The sequence below is a fragment of the Solea solea genome, chromosome 3, assembly GCF_958295425.1.
Source record: "Solea solea chromosome 3, fSolSol10.1, whole genome shotgun sequence".
In the NCBI taxonomy this organism is placed as follows: Eukaryota; Metazoa; Chordata; class Actinopteri; order Pleuronectiformes; family Soleidae; genus Solea; species Solea solea.
Window position 1 is genome coordinate 26693926 of NC_081136.1, and position 15078 is coordinate 26709003.

The following is a 15078-nucleotide window of genomic DNA, read 5'->3' on the forward strand; positions in this document are numbered from 1 at the left end:
AACAGAACATCCTGCTTTACTGTCAGACAATCTGCATCATAAGGTATAAGCGTCACTGGTTTCACAGTATAAACAGGCACATGTACTTTTTGTCTGGCACTTTACAGCCATGAAACATGTGGTCACTTTTGGTTTTACCATGTGTTTCTGTTTCTGGGGCTGCTCATGTTCTGTGTGACAGCTTTGTTTGCTGCTTTCATGCACTCACAGAAACAATGTCCAAACAAACACTCAGTCGGTATTAATTATAGACAGATGGATGGATGGATGGACGGATGGATGGACTGACAGACTGAGAGAAGATGGAAGGATGGACTGAGAGAAGATGGATGGATGGACTGAGAGAAGATGGATGGATGGATGGACGAACTGAGAGAAGATGGATGGATGGATTGACGGACTGAGAGAAGATGGATGGATGGATAGACGGACAGAGAGAAGATAGATGGACGGACTGAGAGAAGATGGATGGACAGACTGAGAGATGATGGATGGATGGATGGATGGACGGACTGAGAGAAGATGATGGATGGACTGAGAGAAGATGGATGGATGGATAGACGGACTGAGAGAAGATGGATGGATGGATGGACGGACTGAGAGGAGGTGGATGGACGGACTGAGAGAAGATGGATGGACAGACTGAGAGAAGTTGGATGATGGATGGATGGATGGACAGACTGAGAGAAGATGATGGATGGACTGAGAGAAGATGATGGACGGACTGAGAGAAGATGGATGGATGCACGGACGGACTGAGAGAGGATGGATGGATGGACAGACTGAGAGAGGATGGATGGATGGACAGACTGAGAGAGGATGGATGGATGGATGGACGGACTGAGAGAGGATGGATGGATGGATGGACGGACTGAGAGAGGATGGATGGATTGGACAGATAAAGAGAAAATGGATAAATTGATGGATGGATGACGGAGAGAAAATGGATAGATGGTGGATGGATAGACATACATGTAGATTGAAAAATAGATGGAAACAACAACAACAACAACAACAACAACAACAACAACAACAATACAAAAACGTAGACTAGGTTTTGACTTTTTCTTTCTCTCTTTTTTCCCCAGTTTCCAGTGTGTGTGTGTGTGTGTGTGTGTGTGTGTCATTTTCAGTTCAGTTCAAGATCTAACAACACGTCTTATTATACTGATAAAAGAAATAAACTCTTTATCTCTATGACTAAGCATTAGTTATCCGACAGAACAGGTCCCTGAACACTGTGCCTCTCATTCAGCTTCATCACTGTACTGAATGTGTTCAATATTTAATCAGCACAATGGCAACGCACATCTCCTGCACTTTTCCCTGGGGCTCCACATGTGACCTGACAGCTGTGTCATTTTTACCATGGAACCGCAGCGTGATCATCAAATATGTAAGGGGCGGGGATGGGCGGGGGCGACTTTTAGAGGCGAGATGAGAATGAAAAAGCAGTGGATGACAAAAAATGGCATCAGCTGAGAGAGAAGATGATGATGATTTCCCGCTATTGATGGACTCGACCACATGAGCAAATAGTCCCACTGGGTCAAGACCTGTTTGGACCTACGTGTTGTTAAATGTTTTTAACTCACCTGACTTTTACAAATTGGGACGACAAATCAATATTTTATGTATTTAATCTTACGTCATTTTATTTCAGTGTGTTATTGTGAACTCGCCATTGACAGAAGGAAAAGATTCAGAATGACAACGTTACCATATTGTCACTGAGCTCCATTGTGGTGGTGGTGCTGTTTTCTTCTTCCTCCAACTTGTTTGTCATGAGCTGGTTTGTGACGTCACATTTAATGCACGGGTGATGAGTGGCAATAGAGACGAGGGTGATAATCATACTCCATTTTCTTTGCTTCTAAAGAGCAGAATGAGTCCTGTCCAGAGTCACTGTGTTTGTACACCAAACGGATTATAACACAGACATGTATTGTGTTGCATTTGTCATTTTGGCACTGGCACGATGCAGATGTTGTCGGAGAAACAATTCAGGTTCACAGAGCATTGTGAATAGAGCTGTAATGGGTGTGGTTCTTGCACCACAGTGACATGTTGGTAATTGGGTCCAGCTGCTATTAGGACTCCGGGCCTTTGAAGTAACTGGATTCTCAGATGTGACGGGAATCTCGAACACAAAGCGCCTTAGTAGCCACAAGAACATGCAGAAACACCATATGATTCTTGCTCAGTTTGAATACAACTGAATACAGCATCAGTTCCCTGAGGAGGAGATTAGCTTAGCCATACTGAGCTTAGTGGTGGTAAGAGATGGTTTAATTCTAACACATAGACGGTATATGAAACGTGAATGTAGTCTTCTGGTTTGCAAGGAGCAGTTTACTCTATAGCCACAAGGCGGTGACTCCACTGGTTGCAAAAAAAAGGCCATTTGAATGAAAGACTATGAAAAAATGTATCTAATTCTTACTTGATTTATAATTATAACAAACATTTTCCTGAGGAGTTAATGGTCTCTATTACTAGTTTCAAGTTGTCTTCAATAGGCTAAGATGTCAGTTTAAAAAAATCATGTTCCCATTTCTAGGAAAATAGATGATAAAGTATTGCATACATGAGTGGACGTATAGAATTTCAAAAACTGCAAATCTCAAGGCTTCAAAACAGGATTTGTTTTTCTCCTTCGATTACGGGGTTTAACAGCAGCTTGCATACATGATGTTGCATTACTGACTTCTTATGGAATTAGAAAAGTCCTACACTACCCAGTTTGTCATATTCTTTCTCCTTTTTTCAGTCTTATACTCTTCTCACCCTCTCATCTCCCCAGGAGTTAACAACTGGAAGACTACGTCCACGTTGTACATACGGTCTCTGCTGTATGACCAAACATTTTCTTCAAATGATTGATATTATTTCCTACATATTTGACATGTTATATTTGAGTTCAGCACTACTTTTATTGACAGAAAAGAAAACTTAATTTGATAAAGTGTGGACAAAACATTTCTCCATCTATTATTAATCAGCACTTTGTCCTACTCATTATATAACAGAATATTCTTAATAGAGAATAATATTAAATTATACATAAATATAATGATTTATGTCATCTTTATGTGGCAGAACTAGTCTCATTTTAATCTTTACAAAAGAGACAATATTGGCAGTTTTGCACAATTTTGCACTTTCCTGCTAGTTGCTGTCCAAGGTCCTGAAGTAAGTTGAAACCAATTATTTAACATATCTCAAAAGAACTGAAGGTATTTGTTACTCTGAAGCCCACGATTAGTCCTGGTGAAACCAGTCACTCATTTTTAGAATTACAAAACATTACTTCGACAGCTCCTGACAATGTATGATTTGTCACTGCAGAGACCATTTGACCAGGCACTGAAAAGAATAGAGACATGAATGGAAGTTGCAACTGGAGGTGTACATCATCAGCCTAAATTGTGAAATCTAGTGGAACCAAAAAATACAACAAAAAAAACGTGTGTTAGGGGGAACATCACCTCCTTCTACATGGGAGTAATACTGAACTGAGGTCAGCACGTGTCACTGGACTTAAAAGTCTTTTCATTTTATTTCTCTTGACTTCTGTAATTTTGCATTGCTGCCTTGCACAATCTTCTCTGTCCTTTACCGTCTTCTTGCTTGTGTGTTTAATTCTCTTGCCAAATGCCACCAATCATCTGCTTTTATCATGTATTGCTACAATGACAACAGGTGACGTTACAGTTAAAGTTTCATCAGCCGATCCACACTCTGACCTCCTCACGAGGCGAAATGTTTTGCACTTGAGGTGAAAATGTGAACGCTGATGTTAGAAGTGTGCCAACACACGTGGCGGCTGAGGAGTGTGCACTGCTCCGACAACTTAAGTACACCACCACCTGTTGCAGTGGGTGCAGGGGTGAGACATTCTGTAGTGGCAGTGTCATGAGTTATGTGCAAGCTTTGCTTTAAAGAACAGCAATGCTCGAGCACTTTTACACGAGTGGCTTATAATGTGGCTAAGAACACGTGAAAACAAAGAAAAACTGTGGAGTAAAAATATAGGTAGGAACAACTTCTGCATGGAGTTTGCATGTTTCCCCCCTGTGTGTGTACATGGGTTTTGTCTGGTTTCCTCCCACAGTCCAAAATCACGCACGATTTGGGGATTAGGTAATTGGACACTCTAAAGTGAGTGTGAGAGTGAATGGTTGTTTGTCTCTATATGTGGTCCTGGGATGGACTGGCGACCTCTCCAGGGTGTACCTCACCTATGTCAGCTGGGATTGGCACCAGTCCTCTGTGACCCTCATGTGGAGGATAAAGTGGTAGAAGATGGATGGTTGGAGCTCAGTCTTCTGTTTGGATCTGTAGGTGTGTCGATGGCTTTTACGGCTCAGTGACACACCAGAGCCATAGTTAGCATAACTCCTCCTACAAACCCTCAGCACGGTTTAGCAGCAGTTTACTGTTCACCCATGAGTCACTGTTCTTTTCTTTCTTAGCTAGCTGAGATGTCTTTGTCCAGAAAATGTGTCTTCATGCGGAAAAGCTATGCAACTGTATCTAAAATTCCCAAAGTTGAGAAAATTAAGTACAGAGGAAGAACAGAAACAACATGCTGTGAGAATGAAGAGAGGGAGAGAGGACGGAAGCTAAACCAGCTTTATGTTTGTGGCATTAAACTATGACTAAAATGGTGAAATGTTTGTTAAATAAGAAGTTTTGAAATGAAAGCATTTGCCTTTAACCCTTTAACACCGAGCGTATCGCCAACGACATGTTTGTGCATTACCATAAAAAAACGGTTATTACGGTAATTTCACTCGTACTGTTGCAGGAAGCCGGCAAATCAGTGTCTTTGTCATCAGAGAGGAGAAGTTTTTTATTCTGGAAAAAATAGGCACAAGCCCTTACATGTTCTGGTCTTCTAATGGTTAAAATAAGCAGAAAAAGAGGTCAGACAGACATTTTGAGTCTCAGGTGTTTAATGGTTAAATGCACAGTATATAATATCTGCTGCTAGCGGATTCTCTCAATTAAAACAATAAAAAATGACTTAAATGACATCAGGGAACAGCATTATGGTATCATGAGCTTTGGCTCTCTTACTGGCTTAGTGACTGATCCTCCCCTTTTTTCTCCAAAGTATCTTACATATGTATATATTTTTCATCCCTTATTTGTATATTTAAATAGCGTTCCTTGTCATTATGTAAACTTATTCTTATAATTTCATTAGTTTTGAGGCTCCACATGTGTCTGCCTGTTGTTTTTCATTTCTTTTACGCCCTTTCTGTCCGAAATTAAAGGGAAACTTCCTCCATAAGAGTTTGCGCCTCGGCCCTGGCCTCCTCTATTCAACACAATGCGGAGCGTGTGACCCCCACCAGTGACGCACAAAGCAAATTAAACCGTGTTTACTGAGTAAATTCAATGTGCTTTATACTGACATCGCCCCCACTGCACACTTTTTTTTTCTTTTCTTTGCACAAATGAACAATCGAAGCCACCAAGAGCAAACACTGCTGTTGAAAACATCAACCGCAAGCAATTAACGGGACAGTGACCTCGTCATGCCATTCTGTGTGACATCCCATTTATTATTATTCCATGGAACATTAAACAGTGCTGATGGCAGTCACACCCATATTAAGGAGAGATGAACACAGAACACACATGCTTATTAAAAATCCAATTGGATGATAATTGCACCTTTTTTTTTCCCTTTTTTTCAGTTGAGAGAGTGAAGTGATGAAGATGAGGAGATGGGATATGGAAAGAGAGTGGAAGAAAATGAAAAGGTGCAAGAAGTGAATGAGATGAGAAATATGAGAAGAAGGAAAGTTAAAGTTTGGAGTGAGATGTGACGAAGAGAGGAGACGATGGAGGCAAAAAAAAACAGGAGGGAGGATGTTGGGTGAAGGAGAAAGTGCAGTTGTCACTGTGCTACTCTGCCTCCCAGACACTTAGACAAATAAACAGAGAGAGAGAGAGAGAGAGTGTGTGTGTGTGTGTGTGTGTGTGTGTGTGTGTGCGCACACGCTCATACCTCATACATACAACTTCTGGCTTTGACAGAGTGGGAGCCTTCTTACACGCTGAATAAACACACACACACACACACACACTGACTGGCAGACCTCACATTTCGAGACTGCGTTTGTGTTGACACAGTCACACAAAGTTTGTGCTGATTATGCAGAGCTCCACTTGAGGAGAGTGCAAGTGTGTGAATCATTTATTTTGTGTGTTTGTGTATGTGTGTGTGTGTTGTGTTGAAGCGTGTACCCCAACCATAATAAATATACAAGGCTTTGTACCACATGAAAGTCACTAAGTAAAAGTGAGTGTTATTTACAGACTGTATATAAGAAATGGACGTCGTCTTACGGGTTTCCTGCTGAAGCCAACCAGGGAAAAAAGAATATATTCAGTAACTACGGGGGGGGTGACTTCCATTTATCATCCATCCATTTTCGACCGCTTTGTCCTCCACATGAGGGTCACAGGGATTCTGTGCCAATCGCAGCTGACATAGGGCGATAGGCGGATTACACCCTCTACAGTTCGCCAGTGGGGGGGGGGGGGGTAACAAAGCAAAGAATGTCACAGAAAAGGAATGTACCAAGACTGACATGAAGAGTAACGGTTTGCCAGTAGTGATGTTTAATATACAGCACAAACGTGATCTGGCACGGTGTTGTGTGAAAGCTAATGAATCATCGGTGGCGTTCACTTTGTTACATATCAATGACTGTGTGAAAATATGATAAATCACTCATGTGTTGTCCCAGGATTTAGTTTAAAATTTGGCTGGTAAGTTTAGACAGAGAAAAAAACTATGCTACAAGCCAAGACAAGCCTGTGTGCAGAAGTACAGAAGAGGAGGGTTAGTGATAAAAGAGTAGGGTATGACGGCCAGTAGCAAAATACAAATGCAATAGCCGGTGTTTGGCCAGAGACACAGTAAATCACAAAAGGAAGGCCATCCGGCAAATCAAACACGCTGATCACTAGCAGGTGCAGCCAAAAGTTAAAAAAAATTGCAGAATCTGTAGAAGAGTCTTCAGGTTTCTGTCTCTAATTTGGTCAGTCACATTTGATCCGGCTTTGATTGCCTGTAGGTGAGCAGACTGAAAGGACTGGAACACAATCAGATGTAGTGGTGTTTCCCAGGACGACAGATGAAGTGGTGTTTCCTATGAAAGATATAAAATGAGCCATGACATCCGCATTTCAGGTATGATCAGGCCTTTTGTCACCAGAAATGGTTTGATACCTGGTAGAGAAAGAGGGATCAAACATCTAAGTCGTGCAAATACCGTGCCACCGGATGACACACAAGAGCAAAAGACCTCTAATTGATTCACAAAAATATTCTCCTCTATGTGTGACTGACTGATGTTAATCCCTCCAACAATAGCAGAACCAGCTCCACTCACTTTAAAATGCAGTCACACTGGGCTGCCTGTATGTGTGCATGGGGAATGGGGCGTTGGTAGAGTTATGCAGTTGTGCTTAGCCAACCATCCCTGAGTAAATAAAGCTAATTTAATTCAGTATAGACACACACACACACACACACAGTGCACATAAGGTGAAACATGTGATACTTCGTGTCTTCTTTCAAACCTCCGTGAAGTATTCTTTACATCTGTGTGTATGCACTGTGATGGGCGCCCTTGCTGTGCATCGTGCATGTTTCATCAACTGTTCAAGGTAAAATGAAGCATGTGTTTTACTTTAAACTCTATTAAAAACGTCGCAGTCACTGGCCTGCACTGGCCTCCTGCCAAAGGTATTTCCCTGCCTTTCACCCAGTTCATTGTGGGAGAGGCTCCAGCAGGAATTGAATGAATGAGAAGGCTTATAACAATTATTCAAACGACATGCGGATTATGTTCCTCTCCATCAGTGTGAAGCGAAATACTAGGGAGAGAGGAAGGTTTTACATACACTTGTCTATTTATACCGACACAATTCATTACCTCCTCAGAAGCAACACAATTATGTACAGGAAAGAACCTCCCCCCTCCACCTCCCAGTTACTCAGAACTTAACCAGCTCCTTTGAAACAAGGTTCTGCCTCCTCAGTAGGACCAGGTTTTGGTCTCCATGGGGTCTCCACTGGTCCTGACAGTGTTTGCCGAAAAGGTCCTGAAACAGTGACAAATGCAGGTAGACGCACACCTCCACCTCTCCACTCATCCAGTTAGACAAGTTGGTGTGAGACAACAAGCAGCTGCCTGAGGAGTATAACCACCTGGGTCCATGGCGATATCTGTTTACCTTCCTTAGAAATGGGTGTTTCTATGTGTTACATTTTTTTTCTGTAGGTGATAACAAACGGGGACAAAGGGGGTTTCTTCTGAACAAGCTGGTCCACATCCTTCCCCCGTCTTCCTCTTTCGTGTTTCACTGGCGCTGAAGTTTATCCTGCCTGACACGTGGACACTGAAATTGAATGAATGTGTCGATTAAAAGCAGTTCTTTTTGGTGAAATGGCTTTTAACAAGCACAGGTTTCGCATGTTTCACATGTTAGGCTGCTTTAGGTTGGATATATAAAGTATATGCGGCCTGTGATCTGCTGCATCTTGCACAGCTCTTTCATTCACACCGGGTGCCTGTTTCTTGCTCATCTGCCGCTGATCTTATGTGGAGCTTCTGCTATGTTCTTCAGAGAGTTGACCTTTAAACATTTTTTAAATTAAATGAATGTGCTTTTACTGTGAAACAGGAACAGGACATGCTGTGTTTGTGACATATTCTCCCAATTTTGAAACTGTGAAGAAAGGCTATTTTTGGTTCAAGATGTGCACAGCTCAGGATAAAAACAGGCGAGAGGTCATGCCCAGAGGGCCATCAATTTGAGAAAACCTGCTTGGTTCTGACTAAAAATGTTGCTGCCAACGATGTCAAGGGGAAAAAAACACTTATTAAAAGGCTCACCTAGTAAAATATCCCCCTGCTTAATCTATGACATTGTAAGAAAAGTTTTCCAAACAGAAACAGACATTTGTAAACCAGTCACTCTCCTGCAACAAAATGTGCATATTTATTCTGTGGTCTTCTGCTACCTTTTTGGTAAGTTTGTCTCACTTAGGTAAATTTGAAGAAATAATTTACACCAGAGTCACAAAATGACACATACAGACATACTTATAGGGGGATTAACAACTTGTGATGTAAAAAATCACTGATTTTCTTAATGTGCTTTGGTGCATGTGGTTTTCCAGCTTCTGTTTTTCAGTGGGAGAAGGCTGTCTAAAAGTGACGGAAAAGCAATGACGTTCATTTTAAAATATCGTAGGTTAAGCAGATTTTGTCGGATGAGCCCTTTTGTGAGGCTTAAATCTGTTTTTCCTTGTGTATCCGCTGTGTATTTAGGTGAGAGCGAGAGCGTAAACAATTTACAATGTCGTTGTTTTACACATCTTTCATAAACCTTTTTAAAAGCTTGTGCTCAGTGAGTGCTTAACAAACCACAGTCTTGTGTTATAGCGTGAGTCCACAGCTCCACAAATATTGTTTTAAATTACCACTGCAAATTGCATTTACACTGGAGTGAGACTTTGACAAAAAACAATGTGGTCATAGTGGGTTACAGGGGCTTCATCCATCCTGAGGCAGGAGAAGTGAATGGATTCCTCTACAGAGGAAAAGGCACAGACACGATAGTTTACTGCAGAGGGAATGAAGACCTTTGTTAAGATATTATGCAACCAGTCCACATGGTGGTTCAGGACCGAGTTTACATCAGGGTAGAATAAGTAGTACATTGTAGAGAGACATGCTCTTTAGGAACGTACGTTTATCACTGAACAATAACTCATTTTTAAGCTCATATGACTGGCTTTTTTTATCATCATTTTACTGAACATTTGCTACAGCCAAAGTCAATGAAAGAGTGAAAATTAAGGGAGATTAAACTAAAGCAACCAAGGACATGGCAACAAGCTGTGATGATGTGGTACCCACTGAAACCTAATGACAATATCCCTCTCTAATGTAACATTTAGGAGGGTTTCTTGGCAGAAATTGAATATCCTACCTATAAGTATGTTGTTGTGAGTGAGTGAGTGTATAATCACTTAAAAATGAGCATCATATGGTTTTTGTTGCAGAGTGAATGGTTGTTTGTCTCTATGTGGCCCTGTGATGGACTGGTGACCTGTCCAGGGTGTGCATCGGTTGCCCTATGTTAGCCGGGATCGGCACCAGCAACCCTCATGTGGAGGATAACGCTGCAGAAGATAAGTGATTTTTGTAACCTTATCACAAGCCATTTATAAAAGCCACCCCAAGTCACCAGCTATGTCTTGGCAAAGATTATACTCGTCTCTGGGAAATGCTCAGTGGTGTTGCAGTCTGGCGATGACGGTGCTGCTGACATCATTGTCGTGCTCATAAAACCACTTAGACACACAATGCTCTACGTGGAGGCAATCCACTCGCGGTGGCTTATTACAAAAACAAGACGTCCTGTTGTTTTATGAGAACGTTCTGGTCTGCGAGATTGTATGCAACACATTTAAAGAACAAACACATGTGGTGTGTTTCTAATTGACAGTTTTTTATGGCACTGTGAGCAAAAAAAAACAACAAAAACTTTATTGCCTTTGTACCTAAACCCAAACCACATTCATGCTATTTATTCATTGCAGCTAAAAGCTCAACAAACATTTGAAACACTACTCTGTTGATATGCACTTTTTTATGGCGACAATTTTGACATTTGTCACACTTCTCCACTCATTTACTCATTTAGTGTATTTTTCACTCGCACAGCTGTAGTTTTTGAATAATCTTTTAAATATAAGGTCACCAAATGGTCCATGTAGATAAACTAGGCCTCGAAATGTTTGTGTGAACATAACAAATTGCAAAAGGAGCATTTATTTTTCTTAATTAATACCTTGTGAGCTCAACCAATTACAATAAGAGTGTGGGAGTCAATGCCAGTAAACTTAGATCTGGTCATGGATTTATCAAGTGGGTTGAAAGCACCTCCAGGTTAACGCTCGTCAACCCATCTCCTCTAATTTCCTTGATGACCTTGATGTTTGGATTACAGGGCCCCAGCGTCGGTGTTTCTCTTTTTAGTTACAGCCCTCAGTCGCCTTTGTTCTGCCCAACCTGATTTAAATATTTGTGTAGGTGTCTTCCCTCTCATGCTTTGGGAAAACGTCTTGCATGCATATGATGGATGCTGCGTGTCCGTCAGTCAGTCAGCATCTGCAGCCAATTTGTACAGCTAAGAGAGGTCATTATTTGATGGATAGGTTGCTGTCCATTGGGTTTTTTTGGAATTTTTTGACAGTGTGGGCGGACCAGAGCCCTGGGCCTCAGGGAGGCGATACGGAGGATGTTTTATGGTCACTCTGGGAAGAACGACCATCAGATTCAACTGTAATTCTGATGTTTGATGTTGATTTTAGACAATATGCTGTCATTGTTCTCGCTCCAGTACATCCTCCACACTAAATAAATCATTTGTTACTGCAAGTCATATGATTCTTTACTGATCTGGTGATCCCTCTGAAGCATCGCTGTATGAATCACTGCCTTTAACCTTCTGAAGAAATAATGATAGTTTCCGATAAACCTGCTCAATTAAAGGTCCAGGGAGTAAGAATTAGTGCCATCTAAAGGTGCAGACTCTAACAAAAGGAGGACTCCTCCTCTAACGCGTGCGTCAGAGAAGTACAATGGCCTTCACATATCAGAAAGGATGTTTTTCTTCTTTACGTGTAGTAAGCAATACCAAAAAATAAAATGCGTACTTTGTCCATTTGGGCTGTTGAAGGCTGTCATCTTCCTTTGTAAAGCAAGACCCTTATCTTACTCAAAGTAAACATTTTAGGGTTAGGGTAAGGGTTAACATTTTTCAATAATAAATAATAATAAAAATTCAATAATAAACATTTTCAAAGGTTAATATACACTTACCGGAACATGTTTATAGGGAGAATACATTACATAGACCATATATTTAATAGTCTATATGAGTGGACAATAGATTGATTGACTGATAGCTGGTATTTTCCAATAGGAGCCTGGCTGTAAAACGGGAGTTCACAGTCTTATGCGTGACATCACAACCCGGCTGCCACATAGTAGTAAACTCAATAGCTGCTAATAAACCCTTGTTGTATTTTGTGATCCATTGGGATGACTTGGATAAACCATTCCAAATTACTGCTGCAATATACATTTGATTTATTTGTGACCGACCAGAGCATATAGACCATGACACACCCTGCCCCTTCTTCCCAAAGGCGAGTCATCTGTTGTTGCTCTAACGTACGTGCGCAGTTTCAACTGATTTATGAACCGGTAAATTCAGGTCAAACATGCGTGGAAAAGGATATCAAGCTAATGGACAGGATTCTGCGTGAAATGAATAATAAAATAACGTGTGCCGTGTTGGAGGGAGTTGAAGGGGGAATTGTCTCTGCATTGACAAGTAAAAGGGGCTCATGCCGTGAAACCTTGTGCATTTTAATGTCCAACATTTCTGTTTCTGAGACGGAAACGGCAGGAAGCAGGGGAAAGAAAGGGACCTGTTTGTTTATTTTTACATTTCGTGTCGTTTCCGTGTGTATATTTAGTGACTTTACAGATCCTGCGTTTTCAGATTTTCAGTGTGGACGGAACGCCTCTCCGACAAAAAAAAAAGAGGATGCGTCTTCACCTAAACCTGTTTCCGCGTGGACGGGCCCTGAGGCTGCTTCTCGTCTTCGCTCGGATTCTGTCATCGCAACTGCTAAAAGCAAAGAATTGATCTTTCACTTGAGCTGAACAAGAGTGAACTTGAGATAAGCTGTGAGAATGTCGCATTTGCAGGTGAAGGTCAGGTGAAGATTATAGACTGTCCATCAGAACCAGCGAGTGATGACTTTACGTTATTTTTCATCAGAGGATAGTGTCATAAGATTCAACATAAACGCTTAAAGAAACAGTTGTGGTCGTTTTTCTGGGAAGGTTGGTGTCCTCTGTTGTTTTTTTTTTCCTGTTTTTCATCCTTGGGTCTTTTACTTACAACTGTGGCCGGGATATGGTTTGGAAAACCACACACTTCTTGCGGTACGCATGAGTTTGAAAGTTCTGAGGTAGCAACAAGAATGCAGCCCCTTCACCGGTGTTCCACTTTTGAACTCCACTGTTCTGTCTCTTTACTCTTTGTTGTTGGGAAGATTCCAACAACAACAACAACAACATTAATTGCCTCGTTGTCCCAGGTTAAATACAAGACTGGCTCTGCTGCTGCTCGTATGATCACAATGTGCTGCCTTTTTGTCGTCGATTATGTGAATCGTTAATTGAGAAGCAGTCAAAACAAATATTTTATTTAAATTAATTTAATGAGCCACAGCACATACATTTTATTTGACTGTATAGAATTCAAATGAAAGCCGAACATTCGCTTGTGTTGTTCCAAAAACGTTTTTGCCATTTTTTTTAACATCAATTTATAAGCACCCTCTCCCTGATCACTGTTTACTCAGATTTATTCATATTTTTGTTTTACTGTAGAAATTTAAGAAACTAATTGTTTGTCTTTGGAAGAACAACCCTGTTCCCACATAGCTAGGAACATATTCTCATCTACAATATATCCATCCATCCATTTTCTAACTTTATTCTCCACAGGAGGGTCGCGGGGGTTGCTGTGCCAATCTCAGCTGACATAAGGCGATAGGCGGGTTACGTCCTGGACAGTTCGCCAATCCATCGCAGGGTCACATATAGAGACAATCAACCATTCATCTTTTGGTGTTTCAACCGGTTACACGTTTCTACTGCTTTTCTACTGCTTTCTACACCTTCTTCCCAAACCCTCTTCTCCCCTTACTGCATTCTTCTGTGTCTGTGTGACAGTGATCCTTGGCCCGGAGCTGAATAGCACGGGAGGAGCGAGGGATGAGGAAAAATAATAATGAAAAGACATAAGCACTTTGCGTTGAGAAAAAAGGGCGGAGAGATGGAAGGAAAGGGAGATAAGAGGAAAAGTGAAGTTCAAAAAAAGAATGAGAAAACAGGTGAGACGAGGACTGAGAGAGGAGGAGGCGAGCGGCTTCCACTCCTGTCTGGATCAAATTTCTGCCCAGTTTCATGGGTCGTCGCTTTGCTTTTTGCCCTATGCTCTTTCACACACACACACATGTTCACACACAAGTCGCAGACACACACACACACAAGTAAGTCCACTGTTTAACAGGAATCCGAGGAGCCGTCAAAGTGTCCCAAAATCACATGATGAAAAAATAACATTTGCAACAAAATACAAATACCCACAATGTACAAAGGGCAACAGTAGGATTTCGTTTAAAAGACAGAAAAAAATTCAACAACATTTTGACAAGAAAAAAAAAAGAACATAAACAATATGATGGTCGCTCAGTACTAAGTTTTCCCAGCGTGAAGTTCGTGAATTTTCCCTCAGGGCCTCTCGATTCCTGGGCTCAGTTGTTGGCTCAGTCTCATATTTACAATACACACACTCACTCAGTCACACATGCCTTTATCTCCGTGCCTCTGCTCTGTCTTTTGCTTACACACACACATGCTCTCGCTTACACGGGCAACATTTAATCTGCGGTGTGAAACACTTCTTTCGCTTACACGCCGCATTTTCTTCAAAGACCTGAGAATCTCCGCGTCTGCTGTTCTCCACTGTGGCACGCACCATGCACAGACAAACATGTGCACACTAAGTCTATTGAACATTAAAGTGCCAACATCTATGTAAATTCAGATATATGATCCTCTCGGAGAGGGGTTTTTATAGAGTAGGTTTATCCAGGTCTGCAGTGTCAAACAATGACTCCTCTCCAATGCCTCGCTGTGCACAGTGCTATACAACAAAACTGCTTATGTCTAAATTGAAGCTTCGCCTATTTGAAATAAAGCACTGAAAAAGAAGTAGGGAGAAAGTTAGTTCCTCTTTAAAGCTGTAGTGCGTAACATTTAATATAAACAAGTCAGCTCTGATAGTTTTGCTTGACAATGCAAATACATAATGCATTGTAGGTTTCCACTTGAAAACACAGAATCAACACGGGCTAGTTTGTCCATTTGGGTTGCTGTAGAAACATGGCTG